The sequence below is a fragment of the Pongo pygmaeus genome, chromosome 9 (genome assembly GCF_028885625.2).
Source record: "Pongo pygmaeus isolate AG05252 chromosome 9, NHGRI_mPonPyg2-v2.0_pri, whole genome shotgun sequence".
Classification (NCBI taxonomy): domain Eukaryota; kingdom Metazoa; phylum Chordata; class Mammalia; order Primates; family Hominidae; genus Pongo; species Pongo pygmaeus.
The window spans coordinates 117,224,428-117,250,677 of record NC_072382.2 but is presented as its reverse complement, the minus strand read 5'-3'; the positions used below and the strand labels follow the sequence as shown (position 1 = coordinate 117,250,677).

The window sequence follows — 26,250 nt, the reverse complement described above, 5'->3', positions numbered from 1 at the left end:
GGAGAAATCTGGATTTGTGTCATTGGAATAAGTCTGATACGCAAAAACCAGGCTTCGGAAGGCTCAGATTTAGATTTCTACAGTTTTTTATTTGTCTTTTCAAGGATTAATATTAGCAGTAGAACTGGTTCTGTATAACTAGGGAAAAAAGGAAATGTTCTTAAGTCAAGAACAAGAACAGAGCTTGATTTTCTTACCAGGAACTTCTTTTCATGAAGCCAAGAAAAAGCTGAGAATATTTTTTTGTTGTTTTTTAAAGAAAAAGAAGTTTTATTTTCGAAGGATGACTTTTTTTTACATTGATCAGATTTTTCTTTTTTCCCATTTTATTATGGAAAATTTCAAATATATATACAAAGTGGGAAGAATACCATATTTAACCATGCATGCAAATCACCCAGTTTCAATAATTATCCACCCCTGGTCGCTCTATCCCCTCTGTGCTTCCTCCTTTCCTCAGATTACTTTAAATAAATCCTGAACATCCTATCATTTCTTCCATAATTACTTTTAGAATGATTTCTAAGATATAGCCCCTTTTTTTCCACTCCTCATCACAGTATTATTATCTGGCTGTACGCACAGTATTCTCACCTGGATGTACCGAATTTTTGCCTTAGCTTTACTGAGGAAGAAAGAATGAAGGCTTGTTGCAGTTGGTGAAAGCAAAGGCAGAGACCAGAGAAGCTACAGCACGATTATTGCTTCCACTGAGGAGACCTTCTCATATAGTTTGGTTTATTTTGAGCAAGGTTTTGTTTGGATCGGATAAGATGAGTTTTATTGTTGTGCAAATACAGTTGTGTAAATATGCAGTAATTGTAGCTAGTCCCTCAACTGTGGTGTGCGCTGGAAAGCACCGTTGGCGAGATTGGCCATTTCCAATTGTTCCCATAATGATTACCCTCCATATGAGGACTTCTGTAAGAAATGCTCATGTTAGTTTGATGACTGTGAGATATCCCATTCGTATATTTATCTTTAAAGGCCTCCATGGTATAAATACCTTTGCATTTTGTGAATATATTGCTTAAAATAAAAATGTCTCTTCCCATTTCGAACTGGCTAAGTGCTAATTTCAGCCGCTATTCTGTAACTGAAGTGATCACAAAATGCGTTTGGTGTGGGAAACTCATGCATCAAGCTGTAAGTATTTGGGCCTTATTTTTGTGGGATGGTAGTGAAGGATGGTGGGGAGAGAAAAGGTTACTACGTTTACTTCTTAATATTTGCTCCATTGATTTAAAATGTGAATTTTTAATTTCAGCTAGAAATGTTGGAATGCTTCAGTGTTAATTTCTAAAAGTCTTTGGTTTTTCTGAAAATTGTTCCATTTTCCAAGGTTCATGAAATGTGAGGTGTTTTTTTTTTTTTTTTTTTTTTGAGGCTCTTTCTCAAAAATTTCATTAAATGTGGACTATAAATCTGAAGCATTTAACATTTGGTATTTTTGTTTCCAGACAAACAGGGAATTATGCATGAGATGATTTTGAGGGGTCCAAATGGCCCTGGCCAGGTGAAAACCTGCCCCCTGCACCGCCCCCTCTGAGTTGACCAGGGCACAAGAAAAGCACAAAGGAATGCCTACATTCACGATTTGGGGAGCACCACCAAAATCGAATAAAAAGCCTTAGTTTGGAAACCATCAATGAAGGAAGGAACCCACTGGAATGTTTGTAATTACAAGTGGCACCTCCTTGTTTAAATTTCAGAAGCCACAGTTTCTTTTTCAGAGATTTAAATTGCAGGCTCTAGCCAGCAGCTGCTGTTGTGGTTAATGGGCAGTTTCTCTTTGAAGATCTTCCAAGTGCTGGTTCTCAAAAGCTTTGGTGCAGTTGGCCTTGAACTAGGGTTAGAAAAAAGGGCAATGTAGGTATTTATACAAATGCACAGCTCAAATGACGTGTGGCCTTTATTATTACTCAAAAGAAACTTGGCGTTAAGGTTGAGAAAAACCCAGCACTGAGAAAAGCCTGTTATGACTGACAGGTATCTTGAATGAGGTGATTATCTTAAGGGAGATAAGGTGGGAGAAATTTTTTTTAGTAGATGTTTTACTGGAATATAGGCATTTGACCCAACATTTTGATCTAGGTATTTAAAAAATGTTAAATAGGTTTGAAATGAAAGTGCTGTGATATATATTTAAATGCTACTCGGTGTTTGAAGTTGATATTCCAGTGACATAGACTTTTAAAAATGCCTAGAATAAGTATCTTGCTCTTGGCAGACTTCCTTGGGAAGGTAGGTGCTCTGATTCCTCGTCGGCTGTCCAGCACTGGACTGCAGTGTCTAGTCGGAATTAAGTTATGCCGTCTCTAGAGGAGGTGGGAAGAAACTGCCTGAAAACAAAGGGCTCTCCAGTTTCCTGATTCCCATTGTCTGTGCCATATCTCCACTTGGCTGGGATTAACCTAAAAGTTAGCGTTTAAAAAATTTGAACCTTTTATCTTTTTGCAGTAGGTATCAACTTTTCTCAAAGTCTCCATTATTACAAATGACACCATCGACATCCTGGTCTCCAAGGCCCCTAAATTTGGAGTCTTTTTTCCCCTCCTTAGCTTTCCTGCTTGCACTGAAATAAAATGGGCCTGACTGTTTCTAAGTGACATTCTCTGGAAACATCAGTGCCCTCTCCAAACTGTGTTTTGCTAACAGGAGGCTCCTAGCCAGTTCCCCTTACTCTAGTCCTCTGCTAGCTACTGCAATTCTAATTCTTTTCAGGACAGGATCATAACATTTCCCGTTCAGAAACCTAATCTCAAATTCTTACTTCTTGCATCAGATTCAAACTCCACACTGTTTTGTCTTTAGGTTGTTCTTCCTCAATTGCTCTCCCACTCCCTCTCTAATTGCCCTCATTTCTTATTACTTTTCAGCTTAATCCTGATGGGACTGGAAGACTGATGATTCTCCAGTGAAACTGAGGAAGAAAGTGGTTCTGCCTATCAGCCTTCAGCTGGTTACCTTTGCATAAAATACTCTCTTTATCTTTTTTCCCTTAACTGTCTGTCTTGGTTTGTAGGTGTAGGATGGCTGATTTCTCTTTGCCTACATTGAGAATAAACACCTTCCTTTTACATCTTTCATTTTAACTAACACATACTTACCTAAAAGGTACCTCAACCCACATGTTTCTTTCTTGACTTCACAGGTTTATACGTGATTATGTTTCTTGATGCTAAGCCAAACTGTGTTGATATTATGGCCATGATTTTCATGAAAATTTAAAACTTTAGATTGTTGAAAATGTATTGTCTCCATTTGGTAGTTTGTATTTGAATATGGGGATTTACTGCAGCATGAAAATGGTGTAATTGACTTAACAAATTACAAGCTGTCAAAGTAAGACTTTCAGACAAAAAGTGAAGTCGTTTAGAAGTAGGAAGTCTTTTTAAGGGTCACAATCAGAGGGCCTCATGTGGAACTGCTGACTTGTGGTGAATGAGATTGGCGCCTCTGAAGATGATCCAAGAGATACCACCACCTTACAGGAGTATTTGGTGCTTGTGTCTGGTGCGTGTAGTTACCTAGTTACCAGAAAATAATAAATAAAATAAAATAAATCCTAAAAAATCTACCCAGAGAAATGGAAGGGAAGTGCTTTAAAACCCAGGCCTTTATTAGCTAGTGTTTTCAACACGTTTGACTTTGGGAGCAGAGCTGCCTGACTAAACGAAGTTACCGCCATCAGTCACTGCCAGGCCAGCATTGGGACAGGTCTAGGAATTTGGTTACATTTTGCATTTTGGTAGATAACATAGAGGGTGGATTATGACTGGCTCAAGTAACAAAAAAATGAAACCTTTCTTTCTCAGTCTACCTGCTAAATTTGTTATCATAAGGATCTTTTCAAAGCCTTTATCTGGGATCAATATCTGCCAGAGTTCTTCCTTCCTTTTTTCCTTGCCTGACACCCTTCCCTTCAGAGTTCAGTTCTTGCTAGTAGAAAAAGCCTATGTGGCATGATAATACGGTGATTTTAAAAGTTGATTATCTTGAAGTATTTTGGGACAGTTTTGGGGAATGGGTTATGTGGTATGTATTTATTTGGCTCTTTGCTGAATATGTCTGTATAAATCCAGCCTCCTGGATGTTACAAGTCATCCCCTTGATTTCTTCTTCTGAATAAAAAAGGAGGCTTGCTTCATTTTTCTTGCAGAAACCCTTATTTAAACAATGAAAACTTCAAAGATAGGGAGAAAAAAACCAAGTTAATTTAGTACTAAATTACTACTCAAATGGTTTTATCTTTTAAAAGGTTCAAGTAGAGATTAGCTTAAATACACTGAATTTCACTTTTCCTTGTGTCTACATATCTTGTGAGCAAACTTCATCGTGAAGAGCTCTCTGTCTTCTTTAGTTTTGTTAGTAATCACATAATTGTTAGTTGCTGTTTATTTCCCTTTCCTGAAGCAAATCTCTCCATCTCTGGGCCAGGTTGGCAAGCGGAATACCCAGTTAAGGTTACAGGATAGTAAAACCAAGTGCTTTAATCAAACTGCTTACTTTACAAGATGGCAAAAATAAAATAATACATGTGAACACTCTTAAGTAGGAAGTGTTTTCTACCTATTTACCTATCTCTGTTTATCAATCACTTTTATTAAAACAGCAATACCTAGTGGTGGGGGTTATTTCTCTGGCTACGGCTAATAATAATAACTTTTGTAAATCTTCCACATGTTAGGGAATAGTGAAAAAAAAAATACTATGTAAAAAGGATTAATTCAGGATGTACTCAGTCATCTCTAAGGTGAAACTGAAGAACACCGTGACAGCAAGATCCTGACTGGAGTTGAATGTTTTTTGATAAGTGAATGGAATCATCTTGTAGTCTTGGGGAAACTGACAATGATTATAATCTCTAATTGCTGGGTCTTCTAACACAGAAAGGGCATTATTGTTTTACACAATTTTTTATATTTTTATATACTATGTTTAATAAAGAAATGGTGTTTCTGTAGCTAACCCATAAGACATTTGGTAGAAAAATGAACATTTAAAAATGACTTTAAAATTGAGTATCTGCTTTTATACCAGGCACTGTGTTAGGTTCATCTTTGTCTTTCAGAAGGTTCTAGTCTAGTTTTCCCTCAACCTTTATTTCAAAAAATTTCAAAACCACAGGCAACTTGAAAGAAGAATACAATGAATACTTGTATTTACTTTACCTAGATCCATCAACTGTTAATATTTTCCCCATTTGCTTTCTCTCTCTCTCTCTCCAAATAGTATACACACATACTCATTCATTTTTCTTCCCTAAGCCACATGAAAGCACATTGCATCATGATGAATACTTCAGCATGTAGCTCCTAAGAATAAAGACATTTTCCTGGGCACACGCAATACCATTATTACATTAAAATTATCTAGTCCATGTTCAAATTTCCCCAGTTACTTTGTTCTCTCTGCTGCAGAATCTATCAGAGATCACACATTGGATATGGTCTCTAGTCTCTTTTAATCTAGAACCATTACCTTGCTTGCCACCTATTTTTTCTTTAAGGAGTTTTTAAGTGGTATCTTTTATGGCATTGACATTTTGATGAATCCACCTGCTGCTTTGTAGAATGTTCTGCAGTTCTACAAATTGTTTGATCATTTCCTCATGGTTCAGTTCAGATTAAACATCTTTTGCAAGAGCCCTGCATAGCTGATACTGCCAACTTTCTTGTAACACTGCCTCAGGAGGGACATAATATCAGTTTGCCCTATTACTAGTTTGAGCCCTTGGTTCAAGATATAAATTTAGTTACTGAGTGTAGGTGAATTTATAGAGTTCTCCATTTTTGTCCCTTTATAATTAATAATAACCTTGTGTATACATATCTTGTGAGCAAACTTCGTTGTGAAGAGCCCTCTGTCTTCTTTAGTTTTGAGCCTGAAGATCTTGTTCTCTAATGGCCCTTTACTTAACGGATTGAACAGCATTGATAAATCTTGTCTGAATCAAATATTATGTCAGTGGTTACAAAACTGTGATTTTCTAATTCTCTAATTCCTCTACTTGGGTAGAGGCATTTCTGAATAAAGAAGAGCTTGGCTTCCCTACTCTTCCCTCTTTTTTTTTTTTTTTTTTAAGAAAATTACAATGGGTTCAGTGTGGTGTGTTTAATTACCATCAGATTTGGCCAGTGGGAACCCCTTCAGAGTGGCTCCTGTATCCTTTTAATATATTCTCATTAATTTTTAAGCTCTTTTGTATTTCATGTCACAAGAAGATATCTATGTTTACATTGTATTTTCCCTGCCCCCATACCTGGAATCGGTTATTTCTCCAAGGAGTCCTGGTTCCTTTTAGTCAAAGAATGATATTTAGACAGCAGATATCTAAGAATTGTGCTCATTGCTACTGACTTGTCATTGTTTCTAAACTTTTCAGTGAGCAAACAAGGATATGTGTGTGTATAAAATATCCTTTGTCTCAAAAAAAGTTATATGTGAATTTTCAGCTGCATGGGGGTAGGGGCCCTGTGTTCAAGGGTCAACTGTGTGAGTGAATTTTAAAAATATTTATTCATTTAAATCACAATGTCATGCTAATACATTCAATTCCAGTCTAACATCCGAGGGTACTTTCTCTCCATCTCTCATTCCTTATTTGTGTTTTCTTTCTCCCATGGTGAAAACTCTGTTTCCCAGTGACAGCAACGTCTTTTTAGTACAAAATAGTTTTGGAATTACTCCACCAAAACCATTGTAGACAACAAATCTACCAGGTAGAGTGCAGGATTTTTTGCCACTCTTTTTGTCTTTAAAATAGATCCCACTGAGGGTAGATGAGTATCATGTTCACAAATTTACAGATTAGTTTTTTTTTGTGTGTGTATGTATCAATAGATATACAGTTAGGATCATTTATTTCTGTTTATATTTTGTTTTAATTTCTTTCCTATCATTGTTGATTTATAATTTGAACATATAAATCATTAACGTGGCTCAAAATCAAGACTGTCCATTCTTATTTCGTTCCCTGTTTTTTGTCCCATTCCCACCCAACTTCCTATAGTTGCCAATTCCATACATTTCTTGTATATCCTTTCAATTTTTCCTTTTGAAAATATAATGAGTAGTGTTCTATTCTTTTAAACTTTCACACAGCCTGTGTTAATATCTGCCTATAATATGTATTATTTGACATATCCTAGGTTCTCGTATTTGTTATGATGACCTTCCTCCTCATTTGGCTGTATTTCACTTTAGAAGCCTTTTGTTTTTATTTATTTATTTATTTATTTTTATTTTACTTTAAGTTCTAGGATACATGTGCACAATGTGCAGGTTTGTTACATAGGTATACATGTGCCATATTGGTTTGCTGCACCCATTAACTTGTCATTTACATTAGTTATTTCTCCTAATGCTATCCCTCCCCCTGCCCCTCACCCCATGACAGGCGTGTGATGTTCCCTGCCCTGTGTCCAAGTGTTCTCATTGTTCAGTTCCCACCTATGAGTGAGAACATGCAGTGTTTGGTTTTCTGTCTTTGTGATAGGTTGCTCCGAATGATGGTTTCCAGTTTCATCCATGTCCCTGCAAAGGACATGATCTCATCTCATCCTTTTTTATGGATGCATAGTATTCCATATTATATATATGCCACATTTTCTTAATCCAGTCTACCATTGATAGACATTTGGGTTGGTTCCAAGTTTTATTCCAAGTTTGGGTTGGTTCCAAGTTACTATTTTCACTTTTCTCCCATTTCTTCCTTCCAAGTTCATAGTTTTACTTGGATAGTGGAAGGAATTCATTTTTTTTTTCTTTTTTTTTTTGAGATGGAGTCTTGCTCTGTTGCCCAGGCTGGAGGGCAGTGGTGTGATCTTGACTCACTGCAGGCTCCCCACCCCAGGTTCACGCCATTCTCCTGCCTCAGCCTCCCAAGTAGGTGGGACTGCAGGCGCCTGCCACCTTGCCAGGCTAATTTTTTGTATTTTTAGTAGAGATGGGGTTTCACCCTGTTAGCCAGGATGGTCTCGATCTCCTGACCTCATGATCTGCCCTCCTCGGCCTCCCAAAGTGCTGGGATTACAGGCATGAGCCACTGTGCCCGGCCTTTTTTTCCTTTTAATTCATCAAGTTACTTGCAAGAAAATAAGGACTGCCCTTTTCATACAATATAATGTGTGTCTCTGATATTTAATAACCATGCCTTACCTTGCTTCTGATCGGCTATCTTTTTTTAACCCTTCTCCTTATCCAATAAGTTGGCAAATAAATGCCTCAAACCCCAATTCTTCCCACTTTTTTTTTTAAATTGCAGTATAATTTACTTTTAGGTGCACACCCAAGATGTCTTTTGCATTTAAACCTCGGACTATATTCTAAAAGTGCCTCTTGGACATCTCAGTCCAGATGTTCCAGTTATCTCAAATAATATGAATGACAAAACAGCAGTTATATTTAGTGTCTGTATTCATGATCTCATTTAATCCTCACTGTCACCCTGTAGTTACCACTGTTGCCCATTTTACAGAAGACGAAGAGGAGAGGACAGTAATAGGTCCCTTGTCCAAGAAACACAAATGGTAAGTATCAGAACTAGGATCTGAACTGTATCTATGTTGAAAACCCATAGTTTTAAACACTTAACTGTATTTTCCTAAAATTCAAGATGTCTAAAACTGAACTTCACATCTGTTCTGGCCGGGCATGGTGGCTCTCGCCTATAATCCCAGCACTTTGGGAGGCCCAGGCGGGCGGATCACAAGGCCAGGAGTTCGAGACCAGCCTGGCCAATATAGTGAAACCCTGTCTGTACTGAAAAATACAAAAATTAGCCAGGTGTGGTGGTGGGCGCCTGTAGTCCCAGCTACTCAGGTGGCTGAGGCAGGTGAATTGCTTGAACTTGGGAGGCGGAGCTTGCATTAAGCTGAGATCGCACCACTGCATTCCAGCCTGGGTGACAGAGGAAGACTCCCTCAAAAAAAAAAAAAAAATCTGTTCTTCCCACATCTCCCTCTATTCCATGTTTCCTATACTGATGAAGGGTACCACCATCCATCCAATAAGTTAAATAAACCTGGGAGTCCTCATAGAGAATTCCCTCCTTTGTTATCATCTCCCCCTCTATTAGCTATAGGTCCTGCCTGTCTTCATTTGACAGATGAGAAAAGTAGACTTACAATGTTATAACAGCCCCTCAATTGTTTCATTTACTGCTAGCCTCATTCCTTGTAATGCATCCTTAACGCTGATTCTAGAGGAATCTTCCTAAAATACACCTTAGATGTCACTTTCTTGCTCAAAACTTTAAATGTTTTTCTTGGCACCCTAAAGGTGAGGCTTACCCTCTTTCAGTGTGTCCTGCACAGTGTCCTTCATGCTTGGCCTCGCCGGTTCTCCACACCATTGTTCTTGCTTTAGGACTACCAGAGTAAATGTGTCCTAGATGCACCACGCTGTCCCATGCCTCTCTGCTTTTTATATGCTGCCTCCTCTACCTGAAGCACCTTAATGTATATGGCTAGTTCCTACATATCTCTCAAGATTCACCTCAAGCACTGCATTCTGCAAGGAAACTTCTGTGATTACTCAGGCTGGTTAGGTATCTTTTCTTTGAACCCTTCTTCTGTACTTCCCTAAGGGCTACTCCTAACTTATCTTCCTCCTTCCTATCAAACAGACTTCTCTGAATGGCCTGAGTCTCTTCTCTATGCCCGCTACACATTTTGTCCAACTTGTTTCCACCAATGGAAATGTCCTATCCTCATACCTTCCATGTAGGCATATTTAAATTCCATGCATATGTAAAGACCGAAGTCCAGTGTTTTTAAGTCTTACGTAATTTCTCAGCTTGAATATGTTTTCCTTTCAACTTCTATTACAACTTCTCTAACCATTTCATGACATTTAACATTTTTTTACACAATTTGATTTCTAATATGTATATATCCTATCCTTTTCATTTCTTATAAATACTGGTTGTTGGGATACAGAATATGCCAAGGCCTTAGTGTCTATGAATTTAATTTAGTGGTGGTCTTATTATCAGCTTTTTTAGGGCTATAATTCTTAGTTGAAGTTGTTTGTTCTCCCATAATGAATGAAGAGCTATCAACGTGCCTGACTCTTTTGTATCTTGAAGGAATGACTTCTAGTGTGTTTGTTCATACTTGGTTGTTGGGCAATCATTAGAGAGATTTAGTCTAGCAGTCCAGATAAGAGAATCTCTTTCCATTTATTTAATCACTTCACAGTCCTGGGATACCTAGACTTTGAGTCATTGCTGAGGCTATATCGTCACTTTAGAGTTGAAGCAACAAACCAAGAAACTTATATCTGAGGTCATCTGTTCCTCTTCACCTCAGCTTTCAAGAGAGGCTTGTCTTAAAACTGAGATATATATATTCTTAGAAGAGGCATAGTAACATAGGGAAATTTAAACCTCAGGGTAACAGTTTTCCTTGTACAGTAATAAAGATGTATGTGGAGTCAGTGGCTACAGGATCAAAAAATAGATCACGGTAATCGGATCAAACCTGAGAAATGGCTTGTTGCTGTGTTTAAAAAAATGACATGGGTAAGGCAGTCTGTTTTGTGGCGATGCTTCCACTATTTGTGTGACTATACAGTCTGTGAAATAGGACTGGCAAAGTTAAGCTTATAAAGTTAATTGCCTACAACTGATCTAGCTTTAAACAGAAAGTAGGTTTCCTTTTGGTCTTGTGTAGAAGAGGGGAAAGATTTCATGTGTAGGCAGAGAGAGTATGTGTTTGCTAACATTACCTTTTAATTTAGGAGAAGTTTGGAGTTTGTTCTTTCCTGTGAATATAGAGGTGGAACCACTCTAACCAGAGTTTATTGCTGTAATGTTTTTTAAATGCATTTGTAACACTGATATATCTGTGACCTTGTGAAGGAGTTTTTGAGAGGAGGGGGTGGCAAGCCCTTTTTCTCACTGTCATAAGTGATGCCTACTCAATAACTCTAACTTCCTGACATTGGGAGGGGGAGGAGGGCCTCTCATAACTTGTTTTTGTATGGCTTAGTTCTAAAGTGTTCCCTTCATAGTCACATCATCCATTTAGACTTCCCTTTTCCCTGCCTAAGGCTTGCATCCAGCCTAGTCTGTGTTTGGTACTTTAAATGCTTTGAATTATGGAGAATCGTAGTATTTTATCGATGCGTCCCTTGTAGCTATATAGCTCTATATTGTCTTAGGTTACACAGCTTGCATTTCTTAGGCATTGTGAGTGGATTATTGCAATTAGTTGAAGTTTTGAGAGGAATGCTATGTCTTCCTTGATTTCTACCAAGTGCCATATTCTTTTTCTTGGTAGATTTTTTTTTTTTTTTTTCAGGGATTGCCTTTTAAAGGACCTTTTAACTTAGAGGCATTAACCTTTCTTTCCATCATAACTCTCAGCAGATATATCTTTTTCAGCATGACCTACTGTCAAGTAAATGATGATTTGATGGCAATGTTCAAGAAAAATTGTATCTTTGAAATACAAATTTTTGTCAGTGTCTTAATGTATAGTATATGATTGGTATTATCCAAGAAGGAGAAAAGATTAATCAATTTCTTCTAGAATTAAGTGGCTAATGCTTCAAGCATCCTATTTAAAAACAATTACATGTAGGTCCTGTCGGCAGGATTGCTTATTTCATTATTCTGGTTATTTGCATGAAAACAAGTTGATGATTCTTTAAATAACCGCTGTTCAGTTTTCTTTTCCTTTTGAATTATTATTCCTCAAGCATTATATTCCATTCATGCAACAGCATGAATCAGATCTAGAAAGTTATAATTTCAGACTAAGGTAGTAGCAGAATTTTTTTCACCTTTTTTAACCAAAAATGATCTCCCATTTTCATATTAATTTACCTGTGATTACATCTCTTTATCCTTGTTTCATAAGGTGAGTGCATAGAGTTATGTTTTAATAGAATATTTTTCAAGGTTTTAGGATTTTTTTAAATGAGGTCATCACCTTCAAGATTTTGACCTGAACTTTTCATGAACTAAAGGAGCAAGAAAAAGATAAATTTTTTAAAAAGATGAATATATAATGTACTTATAATGGAATAACTGATCGAAGTTAAATTCATTTGATAACGTTTATCTGGTGCTAGTTCCCAAAGCACTCTACCATTTCAACAAGAGAAATTCCATGTTCATACATTGGGTCTCCCCCATAAGATTCTCTTTGAAAAAAGTGTTTAACTTTTTTTAAAAAAGTTTTAAAAACCACTGGACTTAACAGAATGAATCTTTCAATTTCCAAACAACAAGGCTGGAGCAAATGAAGCCTGGTTTACTGGGAGAGCACATCAGGGCTAAGACCAAAGCCATAGGCAGTAACAAAGAATACTTATTTGCCTGACCTTTCCTCTCTTCGTATTCTCCTTGGGGTTCTGGAAGGTGTGGCTGTGGTCACAGCAGAGAACTGGTTCAGGAGCTGAGATTTCAGATCATGGGCACCTGTATCTTTCCATTAGAGGGATATAAAGGAGGGAGCTAGCCTGGAGTTGGGATGCCTAGAAGGCTTTCCATTTAAACAAAGTCTTGAAAATATGGGAAGGATTGCTATTGAGAAAGAGGTGAGAAGGAAAGGCATTCCATGTTGAGGAGAACCATGTGAATAAAGGCTTACAGGTAGGAAAACTAAAATGGCTAGTGAGAGATGGGATTAGCAAGAGATAGTTTGGGGCCAGATTGTGGAAAGACTTTGAATGTCAGGTTTAAATTAAATTCAAGGCCAGGCACTATGGCTCATGCCTCTAATCCCAGAACTTTGGGAGACCTAGGTAGGAGGATTGCTTGAGCCCAGGAGCTTGAGACCAGCCTGGGCAACATAGTGAGACCCCATCTCTACAAGAAATAAAAAAATTGCCTGGTGATGTACAACTGTAGTCCTAGCTACTTGGGAGGCTGAGGTGGGAGGATTGCTTGAACCTGGGAGGTGGGGGCTATAATGAGCTGTGATTGCACCACTGCACACCAGCCTGGGCAACAGAGTGAGACCCTGTCTCAAAAAATAAATAAATACATAAACAAATAAATAAATTCAAGAGGTCATTGGGGAGTCTTAAATTTTTTGAACAGTGAAGTAACATCAGGTTGGTTTTTTAGGAATATGAATCCTGCAATGATAAGAAATTGAGAGGTTCATGAGTCCTACAATGATTAGAAATTGAGAGGATCTTCCATTAGAAATGGAGAGATTGGTTAGGGGTATAATAGTTCAAGTAAGACAACAAAAACTTGAATTAGGGCAGTGAAGGAAGAATAGGAGGTAGAATGGAGCCGCCATTGATGGCTGACTAGAGAATGGGGATTGAGGGAAAACAAATAATAGAAATGAAGGTGTGCTTTGATTTTGGACTTGAATGACTAGGAGAATGACTACTCTAATGAACAAAAATGTAAATGTTATATGTGGGTTTAGTAAGGGAATGCAATGAACTTGGTTTTGGATATGTTAAACTTGAGTTATCACTGGAACATTCAGGTAGAAATGTTTAGAAAGCAGTTTGAAATAAGAGTTTAGTAGAAAGGTTGAGAGCAGCACTACAGATACAGATTTGGAAGTCATCTGCAAAGAGATGTGTCTTAGTCGTTTTCACACTGCTGGTAAAGACATACCCGAGACTGGGTAGTTTATGTAAAGAAAAAGAGGTTTAATGGACTCGCAGTTCCATGTGACTGGGGAGGCCTCACAATCGTGGCAGAAGACAAAAGGCACATCTTACATTGCAGCAGAGAAGAGACAGAATGAGAGCCCAGTGAAAGGGGTTTCCCCTTAGAAACCACCAGATTTTGTGAGACTTACTCACTGACACTTAAACAGTATGGGGGAAACTGCCCCCATGATTCAGTTGTCTCCCACCAGGTCCCTTCCACAACACGTGGGAATTATGGGAGCTACAATTCAAGATGAGATTTGGGTGGGGACACAGCCAAGCCATATCAAGATGATAGCAAAAGTTTTACATTATGCTTTTATTCAGTTACTTGTTTAATACACATTTATTCAAAGGCCCAGTGTGTGCCAATCATTGTATTAGGTGCTGAAAACAGGCAGAAGTGTATGAGAGATCCTTAAGGGGTGCTGCAGAGAGGTTGAATCTTAAGGAAGGTGTGTTGGTAACAAAGAGCCTGTGATGAATGCCAGAAAGGACTAGTCAGAGGACTGGAAGTTAAAGTTGTGGAAGAAGGAGGGAGTCAGTACCAGGTGGAAGATGGGCAGGATTGGTGTGGGGTGAAGTCCTGTTAACCAAGGTGCAAAAGAGTCATTGAAGGTGAGAGTATTGTCTTGAAAGTGAATGAACTCTGGGGAAGAGGTTATTTAAGCAAATGGATTCGACTTAGAGATTTAGCCAGTCACAAAGCTAGGATATGGCAACACCAGAACCAGATTCCAGGTTTTTTTTTCTTTTCTTTTTTTTTTTTTTTGAGACAGAGTCTCACTCTGTTGCCCAGGCTGGAGTGCAGTGGTACAATCTCGGCTCACTGCAAGCTCTGCCTCCCGGTTCTGCGCCATTCTCCTGCCTCAGCCTCCCGAGTAGCTGGGACTATAGGCGCCCGCCACCACGCCCAGCTAATTTTTTGTATTTTTAGTAGAAATGGGGTTTCACCGTGTTATCCAGGATGGTCTCAATCTCCTGACCTTTGTGATCTGCCCGCCTCGGCCTCCCAGAAGTGCTGGGATTACAGGCATGAGCCACCGCGCCCAGCCCAGGTTTTTATATTGGAGTCCATTTCTCACTATAGCATACCAGTATGCCAAATTGTGTCTTTACCATGGTATAGGGAACTAGAAAGAGCCAGTTTAGCCTGTCCATATTACTTAAAATGTTTAATTAAGATACTTGAAGTTGTTGAATACAGAGAAACTTAATAAACCTCACGACTATCCTTGTATTTCACGTGACCAATGGCAGCTTTGGCAGGCTTAAGCATGGAGGGAGGATAGATGGAAGCTGTTTTTCTGGACATGTGCAGCTTTTAGCAAGTACCGCCAGAGAACAAAAACAAATCCTAGTGTAGCACAGGGAGCACTTTCCGGATGGCAGGAAGAATCTAGGTCAGCTTAATGGCAACTCCTGTTCTTTAGGTAGATTAATGTTTGCCCCCTGGTTTTCAGCATGCTGTACGACATCCAGAAAGACTGTGCATGGTTCCTTAGCCCATATTAGTTAGTATGGGGTCATGAATGAAATTGACGTGTGGGAGCCTTTTGATTTACAGTTGAGTAGAGAGTGTAGCTCAGGCCTAATATGGAAACATGCTGAGTTATAGTCTGCATTTTCTTAACTCCTTTATGTAAAGGACACATCCTTGTGGACATTTTGCATATTACCTTTAGGAGATGACTGGTCTCCTATGGGTAGGATGACCAAAAGGTGCTCAGTTGATCAGTAGAGCTCTGGAACCTGGGCTGGCTAGTCTAGCATCCTTTTTCTGGCTATGCCTCCAGTGCTGTCTAATAGAACTTTTGTGATGATGGAAATAGTCCATATCTGTGCTGTTCAGTATAGTAACCACTAGTCATGTGTGACTATTTAGTACTTGAAATGTGGCTAGTGTGACTAAGGGGCTGAATTTTTAATCTTAATTAATTTATAGGTAAGTAGCCATGTGTGTTTATCAGCTACCATATAGGGCAGCATAGCTCTAGACTAAAAAACATTTAAAAAGCCAAATTCTCATGCTCATCGGTATTTTTAACTAGTGAGAGGAGGTTGGAAGAGGGTTGAGTTATATTGATATTCACTCCAAATTTAGTAGGTTTATATTGAACATTGGACTGAGCTATTGTGGGCTTGTGAATTTTTCTCGATTCTGCTCTTGCTTTTCATGTCTAAAAGCCTTTGGAATATCTTAATAGTCCTTTCCTCATTTGAAGAATTACCCCTTTTGGCCTTAGATGGGTGTAGCTCATCTAGTGCATAGATTAATAGCTCTAGCTTTGTCCTTAGGAAGGTAAATCTTGAAGGTTACTGTTACATGACTCTACTGCCGTATGCCAGTTCACATTGTTATTTTTGTGTGTGTGTGATGCTGAAAGTGAGTGAAATGTGAAAAAAACATTATTCATTTTAAATAGTTTTGACTGCCAGGTTAATGCGACTCTTAAGCAGAGCTTCCTGAGGTCTGGCCATAGTAACTGCTTTTAACTTGATTTAAAGTTCTTAAACATTCTGAATTGCTTCACCTAATCTTTTTATACTGAACGTATGATTTTCAGGCTCTTTTTTATTTTCAAATCCATAACTGACAGCTGCTCAACACCTCATTCAAATAGTTTTAAGAGTTTTAGAGAAAAGTTGGGACAGACTGGATTTACTGACATCAGTTGGATTGAGATATTGTGGATTTAAAGATGATAGAGAAAGAGAGGGAGAAGTATGAAATAATTATTCCGTGTTCACTGCTTGCCCAATGACAGTGATTTAAAGCCTAATAACTACCAAAACTGAGAGGTGGCAGAAGGACATTTGAATTAACTTCCAAATCTTTATATAAGGAATGAGTATTTTCTTTGAAAACAAAATTTTCATGTGTAGTCCTATTCGTTTTATTATATTTTTAAAAATATTAATGCAGAGAAATGCATGTATGCCAAAACCTCACTACAACCTTTTTCTTGGCATATATCTTCCAGATTATGTGAGATTGTCAGCTCCTTAAAGGAGCTAACTCTTTAGGGGACTCCATGATGTCTAGTGCACAGCAAACATTTTCCAAACAGAATTAACCATCGTATAAGAGAAACATGTTCATACACTCTACTTCCAATGGCAAAGGAAATCATCTTGTGACTCAACTCAAGAAGGCTCTGGGCTTCAGGAAATACTGTTTAAGAGTTAAAATTAATGTGTCTAAATTTTGTCCTCATCCTTTTCAGAAAATGCATGTATGTCTGTGTGTGTATGTGTTTGTGTGTGTGTGTGTATCACTTACTATGTGCTAGACACTGATAAGCACTAGGTTTACAAAGATGAATTATATAGGCTCTCTTCCATCAAGGAACTTATATTTTAGATGTTTTTGCAGGACACAGTAAAAATAACAATACTATGTGCCAAGAACCATAATAGATATAGTTCGGGAGTGCTGTGGAAGCATAGAAGAGGAATGTCTAACTCACTATGGAGACTTAGAGGCAGGAAAGTCTTCTAGGGGGTCTCTTGAGTTGAGTCTTGAAAGATAGGTAGGAGATAACCAGATAGACGGTATTAGAGGAGTTTTTCCAGGTAGAGAGATAATGGGCAGAAAGACAAAAGCATGGGGGATTCTGGGAACTGCAGATAGCTTGCTATGGCTGAGGGGAATAGCCTTTGAAGGAGCACCAAAATGTGAAGCTGGAGAGGATACAGAATTGTCAAATCATACAGGACCAACTTGGTAATAATGAGAAGTCTGGGTTTTATTCCATGGAGAGTGTCAATGAGGGGAGTGGGGAGGGTGCAGAACGAATCTGAAGGATTGGAGACCTCAGGTAGGAGAGCAGTTAGGGAGCAGCTGTGGAAGGCCTGCTGAAATTTTGAGGGCCAGAACCCAGGTACTTGCTAGGCAGCTTGGGAGGAAGTTGGTTTCAGGATATGTTTAGGAAAGTAGAATTTCATAACTGATCAAGAGAGTGGGAAGAGGAGGACTCTAGGTTAATGGTCAGGTTCTGGCTTGGCTACCTAAGTAGGTGATGGGTGTAGTAACTAAGACAGGAAATTTAGAAGGTAGACAGTGTTGGGATTAAAGAGGATGTGCTTGACCCTGCAGAAGTTGAGTTGGAGGCACATTCAGGTGAAGATACCTAGCGGCACTCTGTGGCACTCATTTGGAGACATGGCCATGGATGAGATCTCCTAAGAAGAATGTATATGGAAGAGGAAGAGAAGCTAAGGACAGAATGTCAGGAACGTCAACAATTAAAGGTAGGCAGAAGATGAACTAGTGAGAGGGGTGAAGAAGGGGCTGTCAAGAGACTTTGAGGAAAGCCAGGAAAGCCTTTTGTTTTGGCATCTAAGAAGGTGAGTGAGCCACAGTGTCAAATGCTACAGGGAAGTCAGATAAGATAAGGGAGGCCATCATGGCTATAGAACTTAGGTATTCATAGGGGACCTCTGCCTTACAATTTCAGTGCAGCAGTGAGTGTGGAAACCAGATGGCAGTGCGTGGAGCAAATGGAAGTACAGAATAGGAAGCACGCTGTAGACACGTGTCTGAAGAGGCTTGACTGGTGAAAGTAAGGTGAGGGAGAAGGGGACTGGAAATAAGGAGATGTAGAACTTAGAGAAATTTTAAAGTATGTATTTTTTTGAATCAGGGAGGTGTGAGAAGGTTTATATATATCATAAAATGAGAGATATTACACAGGGAGATGAAAAATAGGGAAGTGAGAGTTGATCACTGACCATCAAGGGCCGTGATGAGGTTCAGGAGGAGGCATTTGCTGAGAGGAGTGGGGGCAAGAGACCATTGTTTTCTTCTGAGGTGGAGATAATGGGCAAGGCTTTAAGAAGGAGGGTGGGTGTAGATAAGATTGCACCCCGCAGGGCTGAGGCCTGGAGGGAGGGAGAACCTTCTTGGGAAAGTAGGATCCCATGCTAAACCTGTTGATGGTGAGATGGAGCTGTGCAGGGTGAGAAACTGGGAAGGTTTGAAATATTCTCCCTCCAGGGGAACTCAGAAATTCTAGGGAGCAACCAGCTGAGGCTGGAAACATTATGTTGCAGTGACCCAAGGCCCCTTGGGTGCTGATTGTCCTTGTCTGAGCAGCAGACTGAAATGTCACTCTTCCCAGAGACCAGTCTGAGATGTCCTTGATATCTTCCTTCCCTTTCAGAGGGAAGGCAGGTCAATGTATCATGGAAATTTAGAGCTGAAGGCGACTTTAGAGAGCACACAGAACTCCCTCATCTTGTAAATGAGGAGACCAGCTCAGAAAAGTGAATGACTTATTCAAGTGGATCCAAGGCCAGGGCTAAGACCAGGCCTGACTTGCAGCTCAGGGTTTTCTTTGTTGTTCCCTTGCTACCTCCTTGATAAGGATTATTAGTAAATCCCACTCATTATAAATGCTCTTAATTTCCCATTTTGTACACTGGGAATTCTACACCATTTTCTTTCTCTTCCAGTTTTTTTGTTTTGTTTTTCTTATTTGTGGAGTTCAAGCAGGTATAACAGTATTCTAGGATGCTAAAAATAAATAGACTTAGGTATCTTTTCTTAAGTGGAGATGATACTGGATTAGATGAGAATATTATTTGGGACCTGTAAAAAGGTAAAACTTAAATGCTGAAATGTTTGGAATTTCTGTTCTTACAAACTTTATAATTTTAAAGATAAGTAGATTTATTCACACGTTTTAAAATTCTTTCATTCCATATTTCAAGAGGATTTACTAGGTGATGATGCCACAGCAAAGAATTTCCATATCTGTCCTATTGTCTGTTGAGAATTGATGATTATATTACTATTCTCTCCATCTAGAGTATCAAGGTTAATACTGGTAACTTGTGAATGCTTCTTTGGGATCTACCATCCATGTCCTTAGCCTAGACAAGAACTAAGAAGCAGAAAATAGAATGTCTGTTGGATAAACACAGATTTGGTAGGAGTGATTTAGTTTGGAGCAGGGGAACCTTAATTAATTATCACTGTTTATAATACATTTTTCCCCTTTGTTTCCAAGAATGAGAATAGTTCAGCAACACAATTGATAAATAAAACATAAAAGGTCAGTTGTGGTTGCCCTGGTAACTATATTTCTCAGCAAGTATTTTGTTTGCCATGAAATGTGTCCAGGGTGATTTACTGGAAATCAGACTCTGAATGTCATGACTTTTTGTATTTGAATTTCTTATGTACTCATTTAGGAGGGACAATTTTGTAGGTTTTTTTGGGTTGGGATCTGAAGCTCTATGTGTGATGGGGATCCTTGTGTGTTTTTCTTTTTTTGGAAGACAAATAGGAAACTGTGATTACAGTGAATCTATTTAAGTTTAAGATGAATTTCCAAGTCTAAAGTGGGATTTAAGAGTATTTGAATCATTTTGGGGATACATGAAATTTCTTAAAACTGGAATATTTTAATGTAGAATTTGAACATAGGATACTTTCTGATCAATGATCAGGAATGTGTTAACATTACATTTTGACTTAATTCCTATGCAATTAATTTTGAGTAGAATAAATTATTCTCAAAAAAGTCTTAAAGATAAAAATCAAAATAATTAAGCAATTAGAGCAATTGCCACTTCTAGATGATTTATGGTAGTGTGAATTAAAGCTAAGTGAATAATTTTTTATACGTTTATTGTATTCGTTGACCCCCAACAAAATCACTTCAGTCTACAGACATAGTTGTACAAGTGCACAAATATATACGTAGAAAGATGTAACTGCTGCATTGATTTTAATAGCAAAAAATTGGAAGCAATCCAAATGTCGATCAGTAAGGGACTGATTCGATTATGATCTGTCCATACAATGGAATACTTGGTAGCCATTAAAAAGAGTGATGTAGATCTATATCTGCTGACAAGAGAAGACTTCCAGGGTGTATCAGTAGGTGAAGAAACGCATATTGTAGAATATTGTGTAAGTATTTTATATATAATTAATCTATAATGCATATTATCTAATTGGCATATTCATTTAAAATGTGAAGAATCAACAGAAAGTTCTTAACAATGGCTATCTCTGGAGAGTGAGATTATGAAGGACTTTTACTTTCTAAGTTAACTTTGCATATTGTTTAAAATTTCTGTAATGAATTTGGGTTACCTTGGTAATTAGAGAAAGAGAGAAGATACAAAGCTGTATTTAAAGAGTCTAAAAAGATCAGTTGAAATGGGTGTGGTATGTAAATACATTAGGCTTTGCAGTAATCTTTTATTTACTCTTTGTTTTTGTCCAGATACATAGGAGTTTAAAGAGGTATTTATATTTATGTCTTTTGAAACATCATACTGACAGATTTTTAAGCCTTTTCTAGATATTTAGCCCTTTTTTTTCTCACATTTCAGTTATTTTCTGAATATATCCTTTACTTTAGATTATCACTTTGCAAGGTAACCTGTTTTATTTACATTTTAGTTGCTATTGAGTATGCTTTGATGGACTTTGTCTTTTGTTTAAAGCATGATTGCTGGCCTGATTACTAGATTTGTTTTATTTTAAAATTATATGATCTCCATATACAATACCAGAGGATTTAGGAATTTTATGTATAATTTATAGTTTAAGAGTATTTGAATGATTATTGGGATACATGAAATTTCTTAAAACTGGAATATTTTAATATAGAATTTGAACAAAGGATACTTTCTGATTAATGATCAGGAGTGCATTAACTTATTACCCTTTTGACTTAATTCCTAGGCAATTAATTTTGAGTAGAATTGAACCTCTTATCCAAAACCTCTTTAAAAGCATGTTTCCACCCTTTTCCCAAGGACAAGAATAGAATGGAATCTGTATTCTGCAGGATTTCATCTGGATGCAATTTTCTAGATTCTGCCTCCATTGCACTGAATGTAAAGTTTTCTTGTGTTTGTGTGTGTTTGGTCCCAGGCTCTGCCTGGACCCCAGCTGCAGCAGGAATCTGGAGAAGACACTTCTCCAGTGCAGCCAGTTTGTCTTTTCACAGAGGAGTCATCAATGCAAATAGGATTAGGAAGAAAATGCACATGGTCCTGCCTTTTATTGCCATTTTCAATGCATAAGCTTAGTTTGTTAGTACACAGAGTGGAGCAGAAATCACTATTCCAGACCCTTGCTGTGAAGTTTACTGTTTCAATACGGTGATGATATCTGTTAGGAGAAAGCTACAAAGTGAGGTAGACTTTAGGTCACAGCGTTGACATTGTGGATATATTTTATGGATCTGTTGACTTAATGCAAGTTTAGAAAACAGCCTTACATTTTTAATTTTCTTCCTGTCTGCTTTGGTTACATGAAGCTGGATAGGCAATTCCTTTTCTTAGAAATAACCATTGGATTCTTGTCCTTGGGAAGAGAATGGAAATAGCCTTTAAAGAGATTTTGGTTAAGATGTTATTATACCTTGGATAAGATTTAAGGCAGTGTTTAATTTTTTTTTCCATGATCCATGCAACTGTATGCACAAGAAATTTATATGGTGTATTTATCCTTTACTGCATTCTGTGTACCTTGATTTTTTTCTTCATTGTGCTCTCATATTTCGTTTCCTTTCTCTTACCGATCAATCCAAACCTATCCGCTATATTCTGTCCACCTTAATCTGTGCACCATCCTATCCTGTCTACCCTATGCTATCCTGCCCTATCCTGCCCGACTCTGTTCTGTACTCTTCATTTCTAGTCTATTTCTTTTCTTTTTTTTTTTAAAGAAATGCTGGATGGGGCCCATTACATTTATTTTAAGATTTACCATTTGAAAATCATTGATATGAAGGTGGCAGATTGTAATAAATAAAACTACCAAAGGGCTTGGATGTTATGTATTTCTTGAGTGTCATCTGTCTTTTTCAGTGGACGTCAGCATGCTGTTAACTTTCAATTATTATGTGTGCCCCATGGCTTGTTTGCTGGCATAGTAGGATGACAAAGTTAAGTACCTCATTATGAGATATATATGGTTGTTGATTTCTAAGTTATCGTTCTTCCAGGAGAGTTTTTAACTAGGAAGTCTTTATCACCCTGATTCTCTTATCATTGTATAAATGTTGAGTAGTCTGTTTGTGTATCCGGTGATGCTAATAAGGTCTGCATTTTCTCGGTGTAAATTATGCCCTACAGAATGTTTAATTCTAGAATCATGTTCTCCTACCACCCAGCGTGCTCCTGGCCCCCTCCTGCTGCCATCTCCTGATGCATGCAGACAGCATGCAAACCCATTGTAACACTGGACTAAGTAACACAGGGTCTCCACCTCTAAGTTAAGATAAACCTGCCTCAGAGGAAAAACAAACAAACAAAAACAAATCACCAATCATTCCAGTATAGTTACAAACCACATGGAAATGATCGTGGATTATCTGGTCTTGGTCATCTTTTAGTTTAGATACTTTAGTATTGACTTTGACCAAGATAATTTTATAACTGAATTTTAACCTTTGTTTTTATATTATAAAATTAGAATATAAGTTATATTCTTGAGACTCTTGAGAGTACAGATAATATATATGTCTTGTATATATTGTAGAAGCCAACTCTGTGCCAGGACATAATTGGTTCTTGATAAATGTATTGATTTAATTTGAATGTGAATTGCATATTAAATACTAAGACTTTGGTAATACCATAATAATTAAAAATTTTGCTAAGTGCTTACTATGAGCAAGTTATATTCATCATTTCATTGAGTTCCCACTACTATTTTATAAGAGTGAACCTTTTTGCTAGCAGTAATTTTAATTTACACCTTTAAGGATTTATTTTTAAATTTACATAAACTGAAATTTACTTTTTTTGGGTAGAGTTCTGTGAATTTTGACACATGCATAGAATTGTATATCTACTTTACAGTGGCATGATTACCACAGTCAGTATACAGTTTCCTCGCTCACCCGGATCCCCTCATGCTGTCTCTCTCTAGTCAAACCTCCCTCCAACTGCTAACCTTTGGCAGCCATATTGATCTGTTTGCCATTGCTATAGTTTTGCTTTTTCCAGAATGTCATATACATGGAATCATACTGGATGCAATTTTTGAATGTAGCTTCTTTTACTTAATATATTGCATCTGAAATTCATCAATGTTACTATATGTACCTCTCTATCAGTTGTTCGTTTCTTTTTATTGCCAAGTAGTATTCCACTGGTGTATGGATGTACTATAGTCTATCCCTTCATTCACTGAAGGACATTTAGGCTGTTGACAGTTTTTGGCGATATGAGTAATGTGGCTATGTATCTGGGTGCACGTTTTTTTGTGGGCCATAAGTTTTCATTTCTATTGGCTAAATGCCTAGGAGTAGATTGCCAGGTCATTTGATAAGTATAGTTGGCTCTCCGTATCCAAAGGTTCTGCATCTATGTATTCAACCAGCTTCAGACAGAAAATACTTGAAAAAATAAAAATTCTTAGCCTAAGGTAGAGAGGAAAAAAATAAAAAATAAAATTAAAATATAAAATAAAAAATACAGTATAACAACAATATAGCATTTACGTTCTATTAGGTATTATAAGTAATCTAGAGATTTAAAGTATACAGGAGAGTATGGGCAGGTTCTATGCAAATAGTACACCATTTTATATAAGCGACTCGAGCATCTGAGGATTTGGGTGTGTGAAGGGGTCCTGGAACCAGTCTCATGAATACTGAGGGACAACTATACATGTTTAAGAAACTGCCAAACTATTTTCTAGAGTGACTGTACCATTTTGTTTTCCCACCACAATATATAGGAATTCCAGTTTCTCTAAATCCTTGTCAACACTATATTGTCAGTATATGTGTGTGTGTGTGTGTGTTTAGTTGTAGTCATTCTAGTAAGTATGTAGAGATATCTCATTATGGTTTTTTTAATTATTATACTTTAAGTTCTAGGGTATATGTGCACAACGTGCAGGTTTGTTACATATGTATACATGTGCCATGTTGGTGTGCTGCACCCATTAACTCATCATTTACATTAGGTATATCTCCTAATGCTATCCCTCCCCCCTCCCCCCACCCCACGACAGGCCTTGGTGTGTGATGTTCCCCTTCCTATGTCCAAGTGTTCTCATTGTTCAATTCCCTCCTATGAGTGAGAACATGCGGTGTTTGGTTTTTTGTCCTTGTGAGATAGTTTGCTGAGAATGATGGTTTCCAGCTTCATCCATGTCCCTATAAAGGACATGAACTCATCCTTTTTTATGGCTGCATAGTATTCCATGGTGTATATGTGCCACATTTTCTTAATCCAGTCTATCATTGAAGGACATTTGGGTTGGTTCCAAGTCTTTGCTATTGTGAATAGTGCTGCAATAAATGACTACTGATGTTGAGCAAGTTTTCACATGCTTATTTGCTATATGATTATCTTTGGTGAAGTGTCTATTCAGATATTTTGCCTATTTTTTTTTTTTTTTTTTTTTTGAGGCAGAGTCTTGCTCTGTCACCCAGGCTGGAGTGCAGTGGTGCTATCCAGCTCACTGCAAGCTCTGCCTCCCAGGTTCACGCCATTCTCCTGCCTCAGCCTCCAGAGTAGCTGGGACTACAGGCGCCCGCCACCATGCCCGGCTAATTTTTTGTATTTTTAGTAGAGGTGGGGTTTCACCATGTTAGCCAGGATGGTCTTGATCTCCTGACCCCGTGATCCGCCCACCTTGGCTTCCCAAAGTGCTGGGATTACAGGTGTGAGCCACTGTGCCCACATTTTTTGCCTGTTTTTAAAAAACTAGGCCATTTTCTTATTGTCAAGTATTGAGAGTACTGGGTATAAGCCTTTTGTGAGATATATGATTTGCATACATTTTCTCATAGACTGTAGGTTTTCTTTTCAGTCTCTTAATAGTGTCTTTTGCTGGTTCTTAATTTTTATAAAGTCTAGTTTATTTTATATTTTATGGATTGTGTTTTTGATGAGGTAACTAAGAACTTACTGCCTAACCCAAAGTCATGAAGATTTTGTCTTTTTTTTTTCCTAAAAGTCTTATAGTTTGAGATTTTGCATTTTGGTCTGTGATTTATCTTGAGTTACTTTTTGTATAAAGTATTAGGTATAGATTGAAATTTCTCTTTTCTGCCCATAAATGTTCATTTGTTTCAGAAGCATTTGTTGAAAAGACTATTCTTACTCCTTTTAACTGACTTTGCACCTGTGTCAGAAATCAATTGACCATATTTGTGTAGTTCTGTATTTGGATTCTTTCTGATTAAAGCATGTCTATCTTTTTGCCAATTGAGGTAGTTACTTTTCTTTTTGAGACAGGATCTCACTGTGTCATCCAGGCTGGAGTGCAGTGGCGGCATAATGGCTCACTGCAACCTTGAACTCCTGGGCCCAAGTGAACCTCCCGCCTTTGCCTCCTGAGTAGCTGGGACTACATGTGTGTGCCACCAAGCCTGGCGAATTTTTTAAAATTTTGTAGATAGGGGGCCTTGCTATGTTCCCCAGGCTGGTCTCAAACTCCTGCCCTCAAGCGATCCTTCTGCCTCGGCCTCCCAAAGTGTTGGGATTATACACGTGAGCCATCATGCCCGGCCTACTTACTTTTTAAACCTCAGATTACTGATGAGGAAAAGGAGTCTTAGTCAAATTAAGTACCTTGCCTAAGATGATTCAGCTATCAAATGATTGAATTAATACTTAAACTAG

The 26,250-nt window shown here is 37.9% G+C and overlaps 1 protein-coding gene and 1 long non-coding RNA gene across 8 annotated transcripts in view; both read left to right on the top strand.

Moving 5' to 3' along the window:
- CADM1 (cell adhesion molecule 1) overlaps positions 1-26,250 on the top strand; it is a 331,126-nt gene that overhangs the window by 5,235 nt on the left and 299,641 nt on the right. The gene's annotated exons all lie outside the window — the stretch shown is intronic.
- Positions 822-24,650, top strand: LOC134740283 (uncharacterized). The gene is made up of 3 exons (XR_010127640.1): positions 822-6,725; positions 8,459-8,534; positions 17,735-24,650. It is a non-coding gene; the product is annotated as an uncharacterized LOC134740283 (long non-coding RNA).